Source organism: Geotrypetes seraphini, chromosome 2, assembly GCF_902459505.1.
Source record: "Geotrypetes seraphini chromosome 2, aGeoSer1.1, whole genome shotgun sequence".
NCBI classification, from domain to species: Eukaryota; Metazoa; Chordata; class Amphibia; order Gymnophiona; family Dermophiidae; genus Geotrypetes; species Geotrypetes seraphini.
This window is the reverse complement of record NC_047085.1, coordinates 72,292,312-72,311,361: the sequence shown is the minus strand read 5'-3', so window position 1 is coordinate 72,311,361 and position 19,050 is coordinate 72,292,312. Positions and strand designations below refer to the sequence as shown.

The following is a 19,050-nucleotide window of genomic DNA, read 5'->3' as shown; positions in this document are numbered from 1 at the left end:
CAGAGCATCTACCTGGTTCCCCATGGTCAGGCTCCTGATCCAAAATTATACCCAAGATCTTGATAGTTGGCTGAATCAGATAGGTTATCCTATTTATAGTCAAATATGTTTCAATACTATTTTGATGTGGGGAAGCAAATAAAGGTTCGGTTCTTGGGCCTTTTCTGTTTAAATATTTTTATAAGTGATATTGCTGAAGGGATATCAGGTAAGATTTGCTTCTTTGCAGATGATACCAAAATCAGCAATACAGTAGACACCCCTGATGGTGTGAACAACATGAAGAAGAACCTGGCGAAGCTTTAAGAATGGTCTGAAATTTGGCAGTGAGATTTAATGCTAAGAAATGAAAGGTCATGTATTTGAGCAGCAAAAATCCAAGAGAACAATACAGTTTAGGGGTGGAGAACTTTTGTGGACTTTAGTGTGTGATGATCTTAAAGATGACCACACAAGTTGAAAAGGCGATGGCGAAAGCTAGAAGGATGCTGGAGTGCACAGAAAGAAGTATGGCCAGTAGGAGAAAGGAGATACCAATGCCCCTGTATAAGATTCTGGCAAGACCTCATTTAGAATATTATGTAGAATTCTGGAGACTGCACCTTCAAAAAGATATAAAAAGCAAGGAATCTGTCCAGAGGAGGGCTACTAAAATTTTTGGTGGACTTCATCATAAGACATTTGGGAACAGACTTAAAGATTTCAATATGTATAATTTGGAGGAAAGGCAGGAGAGGGAAGATATGAAAGAGACGTTTAAATACCTATGTGACATAAATGTGCATGAGGCAAATCTTTTCTTTTAAAAGGAAGCTCAATTTGGGGGTTAGCGCCCAAGAAAAGGATCTGGGTATCATTGTAGACAATACGATTAAACCTTCCGCCCAAGTCGATGAAGCTGTCTGCGCAATGTGCGGTTTATGTGCGGTGAATGTGCGGCGGCGGCGAAAAGGACGAACAGAATGCTAGGAATGATAAAGAAGGAGATTATGAACAGATCGGAGGTTATCATGCCGCTGTACCGGGCCATGGTGCGCCCTTACCTGGAGTACTGCGTACAGCACTGTACATTAAGAAAGACACGGTACTACTTGAAAGGGTCCAAAGAAGAACGACTAAGATGGTTAAGGGGTTGGAGGAGCTGCCATACAGCGAAAAATTAAAGAAACTGGGCCTCTTCTCGCTCGAACAGAGGAGATTGAGAGGGGACATGATCAAACATTCAAGGTACTGAAGGGGATAGACTTAGTAGATAAGGACAGATTGTTCACCCTCTCCAAGGTAGGGAGAACGAGAGGGCACTCTCTAAAGTTGAAAGGGGATAGATTCCGTACAAACGTAAGGAAGTTCTTCTTCACCCAGAGAGTGGTGGAAAACTGGAACGCTCTTCCAGAGTCTGTCATAGGGGAAAACATCCTCCAGGGATTCAAGACAAAGTTAGACAAGTTCCTGCTGAACAAGGACGTACACTGGTAGGGATAGTCAGTCTCAGTTAGGGCGCTGGTCTTTGACCAGAGGGCCGCCGCATGAGCGGACTGCTGGGCATGATGGATCACTGGTCTGACCCAGCAGCGGCAATTCTTATGTTCTTAATGTGTGGCAGCGGCCAAAAAAGCAAACAGGATACTGGGAATTATTAAAAAAGAGATGGTTAACAAAACTAAGAATGTCATAATGCCCCTGTATTGCTCCATGGTGTGACCTCATTTGGAGTACTGTGTTCAATTCTGGTCTCATTATCTCAAGAAAGATATAGTGGTGCTAGAAAAGGTTCAAAGAGCGACCAAGATGGTAAAGGGAATGGAACTCCTCTCACATGAGGAAAGACTAAAACAGTTAGGGCTCTTCAGCTGGAAAAGAGACAGCTGAGGGGAGATATGATTGAAGTCTACAAAATCCTGAGTGGAGTAGAACGGGTATAAGTGGATCAATTTTTCGCTTCGTCAAAAATTACAAGACTAGGAGACACTCTATGAAGTTACACGGAAATACTTTTAAAACCAAAAGGAGGAAATTTTTTTTCACTCAGAGAATAGTTAAGCTCTGGAACGCGTTGCCAGAGGATGTGGTAAGAGCTGGTTTTAAGAAAGGTTTGGACAAGTTCCTGGAAGAAAAGTCCATAGTCTGTTATTGAGAAAGACATGGGGGAAGCCCTGTTTGGGTTTTGGACAGGTACTAGTGACCTGGATTGGCCACCGTGAGAATGGACTACTGGGCTTGATGGACCATTGGTCTGACCCAGTAAGGCTATTCTTATGAGAGGGCATAGGATGAAGTTAAGAGGTGATAGGCTAAGGAAATACGTTTTTACAGAAAGTCTTTTCCTCCACTATCTCTACCGGGAGACTAACTACTGAATTCAATAAAGCACGGGACAGGCACGTGGGGTCTCTTATAGAGAAGAGGTAATAGTGGATGCTGTAGATGGGCAGACTGGATGGGCCATTTGGCCTTTATCTGCCTTCATGTTTCTATCTAACAGCACAATTCTGCACATCTGTAACGCTTTCAAACTGGTAACAGGCGGTTCTAAATAGAGTAATTTAATCTAAATGGGTACAATACTAACCGTTGAATAGTAGTCCTAAAATCACTCTCATCTAAAACAAATTTCATTCCACAAAGTAATCTCAATTTAAATAAAAGAAGCTGACCCTGTTTTTAGAATCTGAGGTTTAAATGCTATACTAGAAACTGCAGAATTGAGGGTACAAGACTAGAGCCCCCTAATATCCTTCTACTAGCCCTGCCACCAGGACTCCACATCGTCTTGAATTCCATTATGTGTTCATCTCCACCAGTTCTCCTGGGACGGCACACTAGACATTCACCACCTTTTCCAATGAAGGAACATCATCAGAAAATATCCTTGGTCTATCCCTTTAGAGTATCAAATTGTCAGCCTTTGTTCTAGAACTTCTTTTCCACTGAAAAACATTTGAGGCTGTCATGGTGGGACTGTCCTAGAATTAACTGAAATTAAACCCAGCGAAAACAAAAGTCTTTTTGGCAAGCCCCAATAACAAAACTACGAGAACATCGCTAAAAATCAACAACCACGAATACCCAATATCCAATATCATAAAAATACTGGGTATCACTCTAGATACACATCTAACCATGGCTGACCACACAAATTTACTGGTGAAAAAATGTTTTTACACGCTGTGGAAGCTAAGGACCATAAAAACATACTTCGACCCAACATCCTTCAGGTTGCTGGTGCATTCGCTGATCCTATCCCTCCTTGACTACTGTAATATCATCTACCTGGGTATTCAAAAAAAAAAAACAACAAAAAACCAGTAAACAAATTGAGATTAGTACAAAACACCGCTATTCGCTTAATCTTCGGACTGAGAAAAAAAGACCACATCAGCCCCTACTACAAAAAACTACACTGGCTACCAATAGAAGCACGAATACTATTCAAATTTGCATGTATCTGTTTCAAACAAGTCTGGGGACTAGCACCTTCCTACCTACAAACTCACTTCATCCTGCACAACCCCACACAAACAACCAGAAACGAAAACATCTTTGCCTACCCAAAGATCTCAGGCTGCAGATACAAATCCTTCCTGGATAGAACCTTCATGTTCCAAGCGAATAGACAACAAGTCTGGTTGCGAAACTGCATAAATGAACCCAAAATGACTTACAATGCATTCCGAAAAGCAATAAAAAACGCCCTATTCGACAAATTCATTGACTAAAACAGACCACCCGTAAACTATTTTCCTAGGCATTTAAACTAGAAGGTGGGGGTGGTGTATGTATGAAGGACAATTATAGAGACCACCCCCGGCAAAAGAAAAGATGTGATAGTAGTAAAGGCTGTAACATAAGCAATATCAGCAACTCATTTCTTAGTATTGCAACGGAAAGTGAAACGACACAAAAATCCATACGAAAAAGAAGATTATCGCTGAAAAATAGCTGGAAAGCGATGACCACAAATGCTCGCAGTCTAAGCACCAAAGTTCATGATCTGCAAGCCCTGATGTTAGAGGCAGATCTAGATATTGTTGCTATCACAGAGACATGGTTCAGTGAATCACATGGATGGGATGCAAACATACCGGGATATAATCTTTTTAGGAAGGACAGAGATGGTCATAAAGGCGGAGGAGTAGCTCTCTATGTAAAGATCAATATCCAAGCGACCGAAATGCAAGGGACCTGGGGAGAGGAAGAAGCGATATGGATTGCTCTGAAAAGAGAAGATGGAACTTCTATCTACGTGGGTGTAGTCTACAGACTTCCGACTCAATCGCAGCAAATTGATAAGGATCTGATTGTGGATATCCAAAAGTTTGGAAGGAAAGAGGAGGTTCTGCTGTTGGGAGATTTCAACCTGCCGGATGCGGACTAGAATGTTCCGTCTGCGGAATTGGAAAGAAGTAGGGAGATTGTGGATGCCTTTCAAGAGGCTCTGCTCAGACAAATGGTGACGGAACCCACAAGGGAAAAAGCGATATTGGATCTGGTCCTCACAAATGGAGAGAGTATTTCTAATGTTCGAGTGGGTGCTCACCTGGGAAGTAGCGATCAAACAGTTTGGTTTGATATAACGGCTAAAGTGGAGAGCGGCCGCACGATACTTAAAGTCCTAGATTTCAAACATACGGACTTTAATACAATGGGAAAGTACCTGAAGAAAGAGCTGTTAGGATGGGAGGACATAAGAGAAGTGGAAAGACAGTGGTCTAAGCTGAAAGGAGCGATAAAAATGGCTACGGACCTTTATGTGAAGAAAATCAATAAAAACAAGAGAAAAAGGAAGCCGATATGGTTCTCCAACCTAGTGGCTGAGAAAATAAAGGCAAAAGAGTTGGCGTTCATGAAATATAAAAAAAACCAAGAAGAGGAGAGCAGAAAGGACTACAGGGTGAAACTGAAAGAAGCCAAGAGAGAGATACGTTTGGCGAAGGCACAGGTGGAAGAACAAATGGCTAAAAATGTAAAAAAGGGAGATCAAAATTTTTTCAGATATATTAGTGAAAGGAGGAAGATAAAAAATGGAATTGCTAGGCTAAAAGATGCTGGGAACAAATATGTGGAGAGTGATGAGGAGAAAGCAAATGTGCTAAACAAATACTTCTGTTCTGTGTTCACAGAAGAAAATCCTGGAGAAGGACCGAGATTGTCTGGCAAAGTTACACGAGTAGATTCTGCGCCGTTCACGGAGAAAGGTGTTTATGAGCAACTTGAAAAACTGAAGGTGGACAAAGCGATGGGACCAGACGGGATCCATCCCAGGATACTAAGGGAGCTCAGAGAGGTTCTGGCGAGCTACAAAGCTAGTAAAAGGTATGGGAAATTTGAGCTACAAAGAACGCCTCAGAAAACTGAGCTTGTTCACTCTGGAGAAAAGAAGAATGCGTGGAGATATGATAGAGACGTTTAAAATACTAAAAGGACTAGATAAAATCCAGCAAGATGCATCGTTATTCACGTTGTCAAATGTGACTCGGACGAGAGGTCATGTACTGAAGTTGAGAGGCGACAGGCCCAGGACAAATGTCAGGAAGTTCTGTTTCGCACAGCGAGTGGTGGACGCTTGGAACGCTCTCCCGGAGGACGTTGTGACGGAGACCTCCATTATAGGATTCAAGGGCAAGTTGGATGCATACCTCCTTGCAAATCACATTGAGGGATACAGGTAAACAAGGTCTCATTATGAAGCACCTAGTTGGGCCTCCGCGTGTGCGGATCACCGGACTGGATGGACCAAGGGTCTGATTCGGTGAAGGCATTTCTTATGTTCTTATGTATTAAAGACTTGTTCAACAAATCTCTGGAGACGGGAGTGATTCCTGGGGATTGGAGGAGAGCGGATGTGGTCCCTATTCATAAAAGTGGTCACAGGGATGAAGCAGGAAACTACAGGCCGGTGAGCCTCACTTCAGTTGTTGGAAAAATAATGGAAGTGTTGCTGAAAGAAAGGATAGTGTACTTCCTTGAATCTAATGGGTTACAGGATCCGAGGCAACATGGCTTTACAAAAGGTAAATCGTGCCAAACGAACCTGATTGAATTTTTTGATTGGGTGACCAGAGAGCTGGATCGAGGACATATGCTAGATGTAATTTACTTGGATTTCAGCAAAGCCTTTGATACAGTTCCTCATAGGAGGCTGTTGAACAAACTTGAAGGGCTGAAGTTAGGACCCAAAGTGATGAACTGGGTTAGAAACTGGCTGTCGGATAGAAGTAAGAGGGTGGTGGTTAATGGAAGTCACTCGGAGGAAGGAAAGGTGATTAGAGGAGTCCCTCAGGGTTTGGTGCTGGGGCCAAATCTGTTCAATATGTTTGTGAGTGACATTGCTGAAGGGTTAGAAGGAAAAGTGTGCCTTTTTGCAGATGATACCAAGATTTGTAACAGAGTAGACACCAAAGAGGGAATGGAAAATATGAAAAAGGATCTGCAAAACTTAGAGGAATGCGCTAATGCCTGGCAACTAAAATTCAATGCAAAGAAATGCATTTGGGGATTAATAATAGGAAGGAACTGTATATGCTGGGAGGAGAGAAGCTGATATGCACGGACGGAGAAAGGGACCTTGGGGTGATAGTGTCCGAAGATCTAAAGGCGAAAAAAACAGTGTGACAAGGCAGTGGCTGCTGCCAGAAGGATGCTGGGCTGTATAAAGAGAGGCGTAGTCAGTAGAAGGAAGAAGGTGTTGATGCCCCTGTACAGGTCATTGGTGAGGCCTCACTTGGAGTATTGTGTTCAGTTTTGGAGACCGTATCTGACGAAAGAAGTAAGAAGATTTGAGGCGGTCCAGAGGAGGGCGACGAAAATGATAGGAGGCTTGCGCCAGAAGACGTATGAGGAGAGACTGGAAGCCCTGAATATGTATATCCTGGCCTAGAGGAAAGGAGAGACAGGGGAGATATGATTCAGACGTTCAAATACTTGAAGGGTATTAATTACATTACATTACATTACATTAGGGATTTCTATTCCGCCATTACCTTGCGGTTCAAGGCGGCTTACAAAAGATTTATAAAACGGGGTTACAATGTAGGAATCGAAGATACATTAGAGTGGTAGTTAGGTAATTTCGAGGTAAGGATAATTACAGTTTACAGTAAATTGTGTACATGGAGGTAAAATTAGGTGAAGTTAGGGCTGATTTAGGAGTTTCTTAAAAAGTATTGTTTTTATTTCTTTTCTGAATGTTTTGTAGTCTGATGTGGTCATCAGTAGGTTGGAGATTCGGGTATCCATTTTTGCGGCTTGAGTGGCTAGGAGGCCATCGTGAAGTTTTGATCTTTTTACTTCATTGATCGGGGGAGGTATGAATGGGGAGTGCGCTTTTCTGTGTCTGAGTGTGGATGCTTGGTTGAGGCGGTTATTCAGGTAGGAAGGACTGTCTCCGTTTAGGGATTTAAATAGCATGCAGTAGAATTTGAATTGTATTCTTCCTTGGATTGGTAGCCAATGTGAGTTGATGTAAGCTTCTGTGATGTGGTCAAATTTTCTTAATGAGAAGATGAGTCTCAAGGCTGTGTTTTGGATTGTTTGAAGTTGTTTGATCATAGTAGCAGGGCATGGGAGGAAAAGGATGTTGCAATAGTCTAGCAGTCCTAGGATTAAAGATTGTACTATAAGCTGGAATTGATTTCTTTCAAAAAATTTCCGGACTTGTCTCAAATTTCTCATGATTGTGAAGGATTTCTGGATTGTATTATTTATTTGTGGTTGCATGGTACAGCTTCTGTCTAAGGTCATTCCTAGTAGTTTTATGGTGGTTTGGATGGGATAGTTGATTGAGTTGATTTCTAAATTTTTTGAAGTTTGGATTTTGTCATTTTCGAATAGGATGTAGAACAAAATCTTTTCCAGAGAAAGGAAAATGGTAAAACCAGAGGACATAATTTGAGGTTGAGGGGTGGTAGATTCAGGGGCAATGTTAGGAAATTCTACTTTACGGAGAGGGTAGTGGATGCCTGGAATGCGCTCCCGAGAGAGGTGGTGGAGAGTAAAACTGTGACTGAGTTCAAAGAAGCATGGGATGAACACAGAAGATTTAGAATCAGAAAATAATATTAAATATTGAACTAGGCCAGTTACTGGGCAGAATTGCACAGTCTGTGTCTGTGTATGGCCGTTTGGTGGAGGATGGGCAGGGGAGGGCTTCAATGGCTGGGAGGGTGTAGATGGGCTGGAGTAAGTCTTAACAGAGATTTCGGCAGTTGGAACCCAAGCACAATACCGGTAAAGCTTTGGATTCTTGCCCAGAAATAGCTAAGAAGAAGAAAAAAAAAAAAAAAAAAATTTAAATTGAGTCAGGTTGGGCAGACTGGATGGACCATTCGGGTCTTTATCTGCCGTCATCTACTATGTTACTATGTTACTAAACTAAAACAAACCCCCCCCCATAAACGCTATTCAATCTCTCAGGGAGCTCCAATTTTCATGTATTCTTTACCCATGGAACTCAAATTAGTATGTAACTTGTTTATGTAACTTTTCTATTTTAGGCTCCTTATCATTCGCTGATTGTCCAGCCTTCTTTCAATGTGAACCGCCTAGAAGTCGCCTGACTATGGCGGTATAGAAAAATAAAGTTATTATTATTATTAAGTATTTTTGGAAGGTGACTATATTCGGCAGCTGTTAGACAAGCGACTCCCCTTCACTATAGAGCTGGCTTTGAACAGGTTGATAGCGTTAGCTTTTACCATGGCCCAAGTGAAGTTGGCAGTACAATGACGCACACAAGATGTTCTACTATTGTAGAAGGTCAAAGAAGTTGGGCTGTTTGTGAGGGTACAGACCCACTGTTATGCAAAGTCATAAGTGGAGGCAACAGCAACAAATCTGGGAGTATTTTGTGGAGAGGAGATGGTAGGAATGTAAAAAAAAAAGTCATACCACGTTGTTCTTTGTTTGATATGGTAAGAGAAAAGAAAATAATTGTTTCTTGTGCATTATTAATACCTTCAGATACTTAAATGTCTGACATATCCCATTACATATACCTATATAAATCATCAGGTCTGATTCTCATATTTTCTGATGCAGACTCCATAACATGAGAGAGATATGCATATAATAGAGGCGATAGGCATGCAAATCTACAAATTTAATACATATTCATTAGGGATATCCTAAAAATACAACTGGCTGGTGGTCCCCAGGATATGTTTGTGAACCACTGACCTATGGAAGTACTTATTAATCCAGTCAGTCAAGTTTTCAGGATATCCATAATGACTATTCATGATAAGAATTTGCATACTAAGGACGCAGTGGATACAAATTTCTATCATGCATAGTCATTGTGGATATCCTGAAAACCTGGATGTCTGGATATGCCCCAAGGACTGAGTTGAGAAGCACTACCCTAAGAAGCTCCAAATTATCATTGCTCTCTTATGTACTATCAACCTCCATCACCTATCACACAGCTAGTTTCTAATCCAGTACCCATCTTGTGACCCACCCTAGATTATTCATGAGCCTCCTAAGTAGGACAGGATCAGCAGCTTTGTTGAAAGCTAAATACACCACACCCAGTGCACATCCTTGATCTAATTCTTTAGTCACCCAATCAAAGAAATCAATCATATATGTTTTGACACAATTTGCCTGTGGTGAAACCATACTGCCTCAAGGTTAAGAATTATGTAAATGTGACACTGCATCATTTGCTTTAGATGTGGATGACTTGCAGGGTGCTGCTGGCTGTTAGAGCTACTTGAGCAAAATGCCCAGCTTATCAGATCAGCAGCAGTGGATCTGGAATATCTGTCAGCTGTCATCAAAGTATGTGGACCACTGGGATATTATGCTGTCCCTCTACAAAGTAACTTTTAAAAAGATTAAAAAAAAAAAAAAAATGGGGCTAGCCTTAAGGCTTAAATCCATAGCACTGCAGCAAGAGGAATCCAGAACCAGCCGAGTCTCATATCACCAGAGAGGTGGCAAACTCAAGGAGAACATGTTTTCTGCTACTGTCACAGCTTCAACTGGCCATAGATTCCAGGATGGGATGGGAAAGATAACTTCATCGGAGGATGCAACCTGAGACCCCCCTTTAAGAACCTTGTCACAGGGTGAGAGGCCAGAGAAACCTTCTCCCCTTGAGCTCTGAAGCATGAAAGACCTGCCACCTTTACTTTCAGAGAACCAATTGCAAGATCTTTCTCAAACCCTGCTTGCAAATGGCTTGTAAAAATGCTAGGACTACCAATACTGAGGCTCTTAATGGCTCTACGTTGTCCTTGGCACACTGGCGTTGAAACATCTTCCAGGCCTTAGTATAGGCCACAACTGTCAAAAGATTTTTTGCTCTATGTAGAGTAGCAATGACCACCTCTGAATAACCTTTCCTCACTAGAGCTGCCCATTCAAGAGCCATACCATAAGCCCACAGTGTTCTGGATTCTCTATGGGAACTGGATCTTGAGACAGAAGATCCATGTGGATTTGTAATCGAAGATTCTTGTCCTTCTGTACATGAATAAAGTCTGTAAACCATGGACTGTGGGCCCAATCTTATGCCATCAGAACTACCAAACCTGGATGCTTTGCAATCTGGCGGATGACTCAACTTATCATGAGCCATGGAGGGAATACATACAAGAGACCTCTTTCCAGCCAAGGTTGAATTAACATGTCCAACCCTGCACTTCTGAGCTCAAATCTTTGGATGTAAAAGCGGTTCACTTTTTGTTTATAGCAGAAGCCGATCCAACAGAGGGCGCCCCCACTGTCAAATGATGCAGTCAGAACATCTGTAGTTGGCTTGAACATTCTCCGCTCCCATTACATGAGCTGCAGATATCGCCTGCAGGTGGGCTTCCGCCCATTGAAACAGGAGTTGAGCCTCTAGGTGCAATGGAGCACTTCTTGTACCTCTTTGCTGGTTGATGTAAGCTACTGCTGTCGTTTGTCCGAAAAGACTCATATTGCTTGCCTTCCAGGAAGATTCCATCGTCTGAAAATGCCAAATGAATCATTCAGAGCTCCAAGCGATCTATTGACCATTTTCTCTGCGAGAAAGACCACCGACCTTGAACAGGATGCCCATTGCAATGACCACCCCATTTGTTAGGGCTAGTATCAGTTGTCAATATTATTCAGGAGTCTATGCACAGTGGCATGCCCTTCAGGACAGAAGCTGGACGAAGCCACCACCGCAAGCTGGTTCACACCTCCAACCTCCATGGAAGTGGCTGTGAAGCAAATCCATTTGAACAGGACAGAAGAGAGTCCTGAAAGGGACGCATTTGAGCCTTTGCCCAAGAAACCACCTCTATTGTCGCCATCATCGACCGCAAAAACTGAAAGTAATATCACACAGTAGGAGCTGGCCTCTTCAAGAGATCTGATATCTGTTTTGTGAGCTTCTGTCTGCATGGCTCTGGAAGAAAGACACGGCTCACTGCTTCGAAACAGACTCCCAGGTAAGAACATAAGAATTGCCACTGCTGAGTCAGACCAGTGGTCCATCATGCCCAGCAGTCTGCTCACGCGGCGGCCCTCTGGTCTAAGACCAGCACCCTAACTGAGACTAGCCCTACCAGCGCACGTTCTTGTTCAGCAGAAACTTGTCTAACTTTGTCTTGAATCCTTGGAGGGTGTTTTCCCCTATAACAGCCTCTGGAAGAGCGTTCCAGCTTTCTACCACTCTCTGGGTGAAGAAGAACTTCCTTACGTTTGTACGGAATCTATCCCCTTTCAACTTTAGAGAGTGCCCTCTTATTCTCCCTACCTTGGAGAGGGTGAACAACCTGTCCTTATCTACTAAGTCTATCCCTTTCAGTACTCCAGGTGTTGGGTTGGGACCAAATGGCTCTTCTTGAAATTGACTATCCATCCCAGGACCTGCAAAAGATGGACCACACGGCTCTTCTTGAAATTGACTATCCATCCCAGGACCTGCAAAAGATGGACCACATGCGTTACCACTTGCTCTCCATCCACTTTGGATGGTGCTCTAATCAGCCAGTTGCCATGTATGGGTGTATCTGTATCTCCACCTCGCGAAGATGAGTGGCAACTACTACCATCACCTTGGTAAAGGTGTATGGTGCCGTTGCTAGACCAAAAGGCAGCACGGAGAACTGGAAATGCTGTTCCAGGTCACGGAATCTTAAGTACCTTCTGTGAGCCTGAAAGAGAGGAATATGAAGATAGGCCTCCATCAAATCCAGGTAGGTTAGGAATTCCCCTGGTCCTACTGCCGCAATGAATGAACGTATAGTCTCCATAAGGAAACAAGGCACTTTCAGCGCTGCATTGACAGATTTGAAATCCAGGATTGGTCTTCAATCTTTTGAGCCTTTCTTAGGCACTAAAAAAGTATATGAAGAATCTGCCCAAGCCCGACTTTCCATCTGGTATGGGCTCTATGGCTCAATGTCCAAGAGTCTCATTACAACTGCTAGAACTCTGATTGCTTTTTCTGGTCAACTGGCTGGTGAATCCATGAAAAAATCTGGGAGAGAGCAACAGAACTCGATCTTGTAGCCCTCTTAAATGATTTCCAGAGTCCAGTGAACCAAGCATATCTGTGCCCAGACCTTCCAAAAAGCCACCTGTGCCACTATCTGGGCAGGAAGGGAAGGCATCATTGGGCTCTCTTAGAGTATAGAGATAGTTGAAAACTAGAGGCTTGTGGTCTGACCCCACCAAACCTCTGTCTGGACCCAAGTAGGTTTCTGAGCCGAATAACTGCCTCAGTATAGCCAAAATCATCGAGAGCCTTGAAAATTTCCATGCCCAGAGCTCCTAGCAGCTTGAGGTCTGCTGTCCAGCAGAGGTTTAGGGTGATGATCTGCTACACTAGACATAAGATCGTCCAATCCCTTGCCAAATACTATAGCATCTGTCCTTTGAAAGGAAGTCTGCTTAGAGTGGCCTTAGAAGCTGAATTTCCCACCCATTGCCTGATCCAGAGCATTCTGCAGGCAGAGATAGAATAAGCAGAAAATGTGCCATTCTGCAGGCAGAGATAGAATAAGCAGAAAATTTGCTCATGACTAATAATATCATAAAGAGCATCCACTATATAATTTACTCCAGACAGTACCATTTGGGAGCTGTCATCATCTGACGCTGAAAGCCGACTTAGCTGAGTGTGGTAAGCACATGCTACAAATGAGGCCGCTGCAGCAGCCTTAATTGCTAGAGCTAAGGCTTCAAAAGGAAGATTAGGCCCTTTCCTTTGTTAATCTTTCTATTAACCTAAACGGATTCTGTATGATAGATGTTCAATCCAAACCCACAACTGGATTTTGCAGATGTGACAATCACAGTTTTCAGCATCTCCCACATTGCCAGGAGTATAGTGCTCCCTTCAGTTTTGTTACAAAGCAATTGATCACCACTGGAATAAAACACAAAAAAGAAAAGAAGAAGGGGTACAGAGAACTTCCCTACTAAAATGATATAAATTGCAGAGCAGAACAGAACTGTAAGAGAAAAAACTAGTAATAAACATGAAAACATTCAAGAAACATAGCAGCCACCCAGACCTAGAGCCAGAGGGAAAGTAAGGGTCAGGGAGGACCCAGAGGTGACCAGGAGGGTCTGGAAGAACCTGGTCGGGAGTTTTAAGAATGTGTGAATAAAGTGGTGATGTGCTGTTTTAACTGGTGCTATGTTTATTCCAACAAGTAAGGACATCAAAGGAGCCAGAGGCAGAATAATACATTTACATATACAGGAGAATCTCATATTTGGCCATCCTGCTGGCAGGAGAAAGAATCAGTCCTGAAGAAGAAACATCTGAGGCAGAAAGGAAAGCAGGTGATACAGAAAGAGGGCATAACATACGGAATCCATAGTGGATTAACAGAAAGAAAATTAACAAAGTTAAAACCTAATCTTCCATTCTGTTACATCCACTATGGATTCCATACAATAGGTGATGTACCATAGCCGTGGCAACATCTAGGGTGGAACAGAAAAGTATGCTTGTAATACTGAGGCCCCAAAAGCAAACTCTGTTTTAACCGCCACATCCACTCTATAAAACTTCATAAAAGTATGGAGAGAAGACCAAGTAGCTGCCCTACAAATTTCAACTGGAGGAACTACTCGAGACTCAGCCCACAAGGCTGCAACACTCTTGGATGAGTGCGCCTTGAGAGAAACCGGCGGCTGCTTTCCACAAACGATATATATTAACAAAATGACCATGCAAATCCATCTGGCAATAGAGACCTTGACTGCTGGCCTAGTATCACTGGTCCTTACTAAATAGTGAAGTAAGACTCTTCACTCATCTACTTGCTGTAATATCATTAACAGTCTTATCTGACCCTGTGGGTTGAAAGGCAGGAAGATGAACTTCTTGGTTGATATGGAAATCTGAAACAACCTTCAGAAGGAACAGTATAGAGAGTTACTCCATGATCTGGAGAAAAAGCTCTCTACAAAAGAGCTTGCAGTTCTGAAATGAAACCTGCCGAGACAATCGCCATTAAGGATACTGCCTTGACTGTAAAGTCAAAAAGAGATGCATCCTCGAGCAGCTCAAAAGGAGCTTTAGTAAGGCCCTTCAACACAATGCTGAGGTTCCATATGAGCTGTAAGCAAAACTAAACCACTGTGTGCCCAAAAGCATGAGAGATCTGCCACTTGTACCATGAGGGAAACCACTGCCAGGTTTGTCTAGACCGGCCTACAGGAAAGCTAGGACCACTGGAATGAGAGCACGCAATGGCTCCAACTGGTCCCTGGCACACCACTGTTGCAAAGCCTTCCAAGCCTTGGCATAGGCTGCCATAGTAGAGGGCTTCTTCGATCGCAAGAGAATGGCAATGACTACCTCCAAGTAGCTTCTTTGAATCAGGGCCTTACAACATAGCTCTTAATTGCAAGACTAAAGCGCTGGGGGTTCTCAATAGGAACAGGTCCATGAGAAGACCATGGTGAAGAGAACTGAGACCCCTGTCGTGCTGAAGTTGAATGAGAACCACATACCACGGATAACGAAACCAGTCAGGGATTACTAAAATCACAAGATCTGGATTTTAGTCACTATCCCATCATGGGTCTAAATGGGAAGACGTAAAGGATCCTGGGGAGGCCAGGGCTAAACTAATGAGTCTAGCCCTAAGCTTCCTGGCTCTGCCCTTCAAGTGAAAAAGCACTTGACTTTCAAGTTCTTGGCTGAAGCCATCAAGTCTATCACTGGTCATTTTCCCATCCTGGAAAGTTCTTTTCCTGTCCCTGCCCCATTCCTGCAAGCTCTGACTTCAACTGTACAAGCCTCAAACAACATTTTAAAAAATCATACGTGTTCAAGGCTTGTGCACTTAAGACAAAGCTTACAAGAATGGGACAGCAACAAAACTCACAGGGACGGGATGGGGAAATTGAATTCCTACGGGGCGGGGAAAAATTTGTCCCTGTGTTATTCTCTAGGGTGATTATATGTGATGATCTTAAGGCAGCCAAATAGGTAAAAAAAAACAATCATGGAAGCTAGAAGGAGGCTTGAGTGCATAGGAAGAGAAATGGCCAGCAAGCAAAAGGAGATGGTATTGTCTTTGTGTAAGTCTCTAAAGAGACCACATTAAGAGTACTATGTACAGTTCTGGAGATTGCATCTTCAAAAAGATATCAACAGGATGGAGTCAGTCCAGAAGGCGGTCTTCTCCATAAAGCACTTGGAGATACTGAAATCTTTGTCTGTATAATCTGTGGAAGAAAAGTAGGAGAGGGGAGATAAAGTAAAGAGACATTTAAATACCTCTATGACATAAATGCACAGGAGGCAAGTCTCTTTCAATTGAAAGGAAGCTCTAATGAAAGGGGACAGACTCAAAAGTAATCTAAGGAAATACTACTCACCAGAGACATTATCATCTCCATTTTTCTTCTGGCCATTTGATGATTTATAGATTGTTGTGGTACCAGTCAAAACAATGGAGATTCTGGCTATGAAGAATCACGTAAAGATAGGATTGCATTTTATGTGGTCCTGTTTGTGGTTCTCTTAGCTGATTAAGCAATGAAAAATCGACATTTAACCGGATAAGTGCCAGCTCCGTCTCCAGAACTCCCACAAAATAGCTGGTTTTGGCGTGGGCATTTTCAACAGCACTATCCAGTTAAGTGCCACTGAAAATGCCCAGTTAGCCCCAGATAAGGGCCCACAGATGTAAAATAGGCAGTTAGAATCTGAACTGGAAACCTCAGGATGTCGGGGTTTATGTGAAGTACAATATCGGAGAATTAAAAACACAAATACATTTCCTACCAGAGTGAATAAAATACTAGGAGAGAGGAGATGCATTTCTCAGGACTGACATTACAAGTAGAAAATGACATGAGAACAAAGTTTGTTCCCATCCCGACCCAGGCATGATTTGCGGTTTTATATATTACACTGGCCAACACTCATTTTGGTGCCTCAAATGTTAGACCTGTTTCTGGGTATATTTAACCTGCTGATTCTAAAAATGGCACCACTTTTCACTTATCGGCTCTAGTTTTTGAGATACAGAACATATGCCATATACCACTCTTCACTCCGCTTGTCCATTAAAAAATCAAGATATTTTAATACAAAGCGCATATTTAAATTAATATCTTTAAAGCATGAAGGAAACGTATTAAAAATTAAAAGAAAACATGAAAATCTACTTATTTCATACAAAAAACTCAAGTTTATGATACAAACTTTCTAGTCATTCAACACACAAGAAAGTCCTTTCGTAAGGCTTCTGAGAGTGGAATCTGCCAGGACAATCCCGCATAAGATTCCGACAATAGTCTACCATCATATGTGCATCCATCTTCCTTAGTATCTGACTTCCATTGTTTTTATATCTTTCAGCTTTCTCTTCACTTAAGTCACCAAGGTTCTCTGGAAAGTGATCTAAGTGACTATGCAGATAATGGACTTTTAACACAGTCAAGCCTTTTGAAATGAAAGAGCATATCCTGTACCAATTATGTGTAGTTGTCTGCCTTGTTGCCAAGAAAGTTTTTCATAAGAAGAAATGAAGATCAGGCACACGATTCAATTTCATTCATTGATGCTATGAAATGTGGGTCATTTATAAAAAAGTGTGTCTGATCTGTGGACCATAGAAAATTCCTGCCTCTTTCATGCACAGAAGTATGTCAACTCCTCCTTCAGGTTTTTGTAGCTTAAATGCTAAGATGATGCAGAATCATGCATTAAACTTTAGCTGCTACATTGTTGTAGACCAGTGTTTTTCAACCTTTTTACACCCGGACCGGCAGAAATAAAAGAATTATTTTCCAGACTGGCAAACTATTAGAACTAAAATTTAAAAACCCCATTTCTGCCCCACCTCCGCGAGCTCGGTCCCCGCAAACCATCTGATCCCATCCACACAAGCCTCAGTTATGATTTTATATTGAATGTATTTTATTAAAATATAAAAAGAAACAATATTCTGTACAATTGTCATTTTATAAATACAAATAATAGAGCAAGGATCAACAAAACCTCGTCTCCCCTCCCCTTCACATATATCCCCTCTACTATCAAGAAAACGGAACAAGCCAAATTATTACAGAATGCTACACAGAAATATCATGCTAACAGAATTCTGCAGTCACACATGACAGGAATAGTTTTAGGGGAGTGCAACTAGGGCTACTGCCCCCTGCTCAGAGAGCGCCCTAAGCCAGCTGGAAGCTAAAGAAGCACTGCCTGGGCTTTGCAGTCCCCAGTTATGTCTAACACCAGCTCTAGCAGGATATATATTTCAAATCAGATATATTCTAATCACAAAATAGAAATAAAATTATTTTTTTCTACCTTTTGTCATCTCTGGTTTCTCCTTTCATTTTCTTTTCACTCTCTTCCTTCCAGCGTCTGTCCCTTCCATCCACTGTCTGCCCTCTCCCCCTTCCATCCAGCCTGTGCTCCCTCTCTCCTTTTTACATGATTCATTCCAGCTTCAGTGCTCTCTTCATTTTTATCTCTCCTACATCAGATCTACCATCGTTGTCCCTCTCTGCTTATTTTTTTGCTGACCCCTTCCTATCATCAATCTCTCTACTTTCTCATGCTTGTCTCTCCCCTTCCCCTCCTCTAATCTCCCTGCCAGCTGTTTCCTTCCTTTTTTCATTCTCCCTTCCCTCCTCCTCCTGTCCAGCAGTAACTCTCTTCCCTTCCTCCCCTCCCAGCAGCATCTCTCCTTCTCCCTCTCGAGTAGCAGCTGTCCATTTTTTCCCTTGCCCAGCAGCTTCCCTTCAGGTCCAGTAGCAGCTGTCCCTTTTTTTCCCTTGCCCAGCAGCTTCCCAGACTCCTTTCCCTCCTCCCCTCCCAGCAGCATCTCCTCTTCTCCCTCTCCAGTAGCAGCTGTCCCTTTTTTTCCCTTGCCCAGCAGCTTCCCAGACTCCAATAGTGGCTTTCTCCCCTCTGCAGCTCTCCTTTACTTCCCAGTGCAGCGATTCAGGAAGGCAGCCTCGGGTCCTTTGTTGGGTCGCGCCACCTCTGAGGAAAGAGGAAGTTGCATCATCAGAGGCAGCCGTGACTCAGCAAAAGCCCCGAGGCTGCCTTTGTGAATCGCTGCGCTGGGAAGTAAAGGAGAGCTGTAGAGAGGGAAGAAAGCCACTGTCGGAGGCTCCCCAAGCTCTCTCCGGCCCAGCGTGGACTTCAGCTGTTGATCTTGCCGGCCCTGCATGGACCGGCAGGAAATTGAATTGAGTCAATATCGCCGGCCCTGCACAGATCGGCAAAAATTTCCTGCGGACCAGCACCAGTCTGCGGACCGGCAGTTGAAGAACAGTGTTGTAGACCATTCTTCAGGCTTTGCTAGCTCTCTCCTCATGTTATCCATAACATCAGGGGTGTCTAACCTATTGTGGATTTTGGTATCATCTACAAAGAGGCAAAAAAACTTGCTATACATCACTTCAACAATATTGCTTACTAAAATGTAAAATACAAACAAACAAAAAACCCAACCCTTGCTGCTGCACATCACTAGCAACATCCCTTTTCTCAAATCTGATTGGTTTGACTGGGTGACCAGAAAGTTGGATTAAAAGGAAGGTGCTAGATTTTAGCAAAGCCTTTGACACAATTCTGCATAG

The 19,050-nt window shown here is 42.8% G+C and overlaps 1 protein-coding gene across 1 annotated transcript in view; it reads right to left on the bottom strand.

Moving 5' to 3' along the window:
* MTERF3 (mitochondrial transcription termination factor 3) overlaps positions 1-19,050 on the bottom strand; it is a 90,348-nt gene that overhangs the window by 65,126 nt on the left and 6,172 nt on the right. The gene's annotated exons all lie outside the window — the stretch shown is intronic.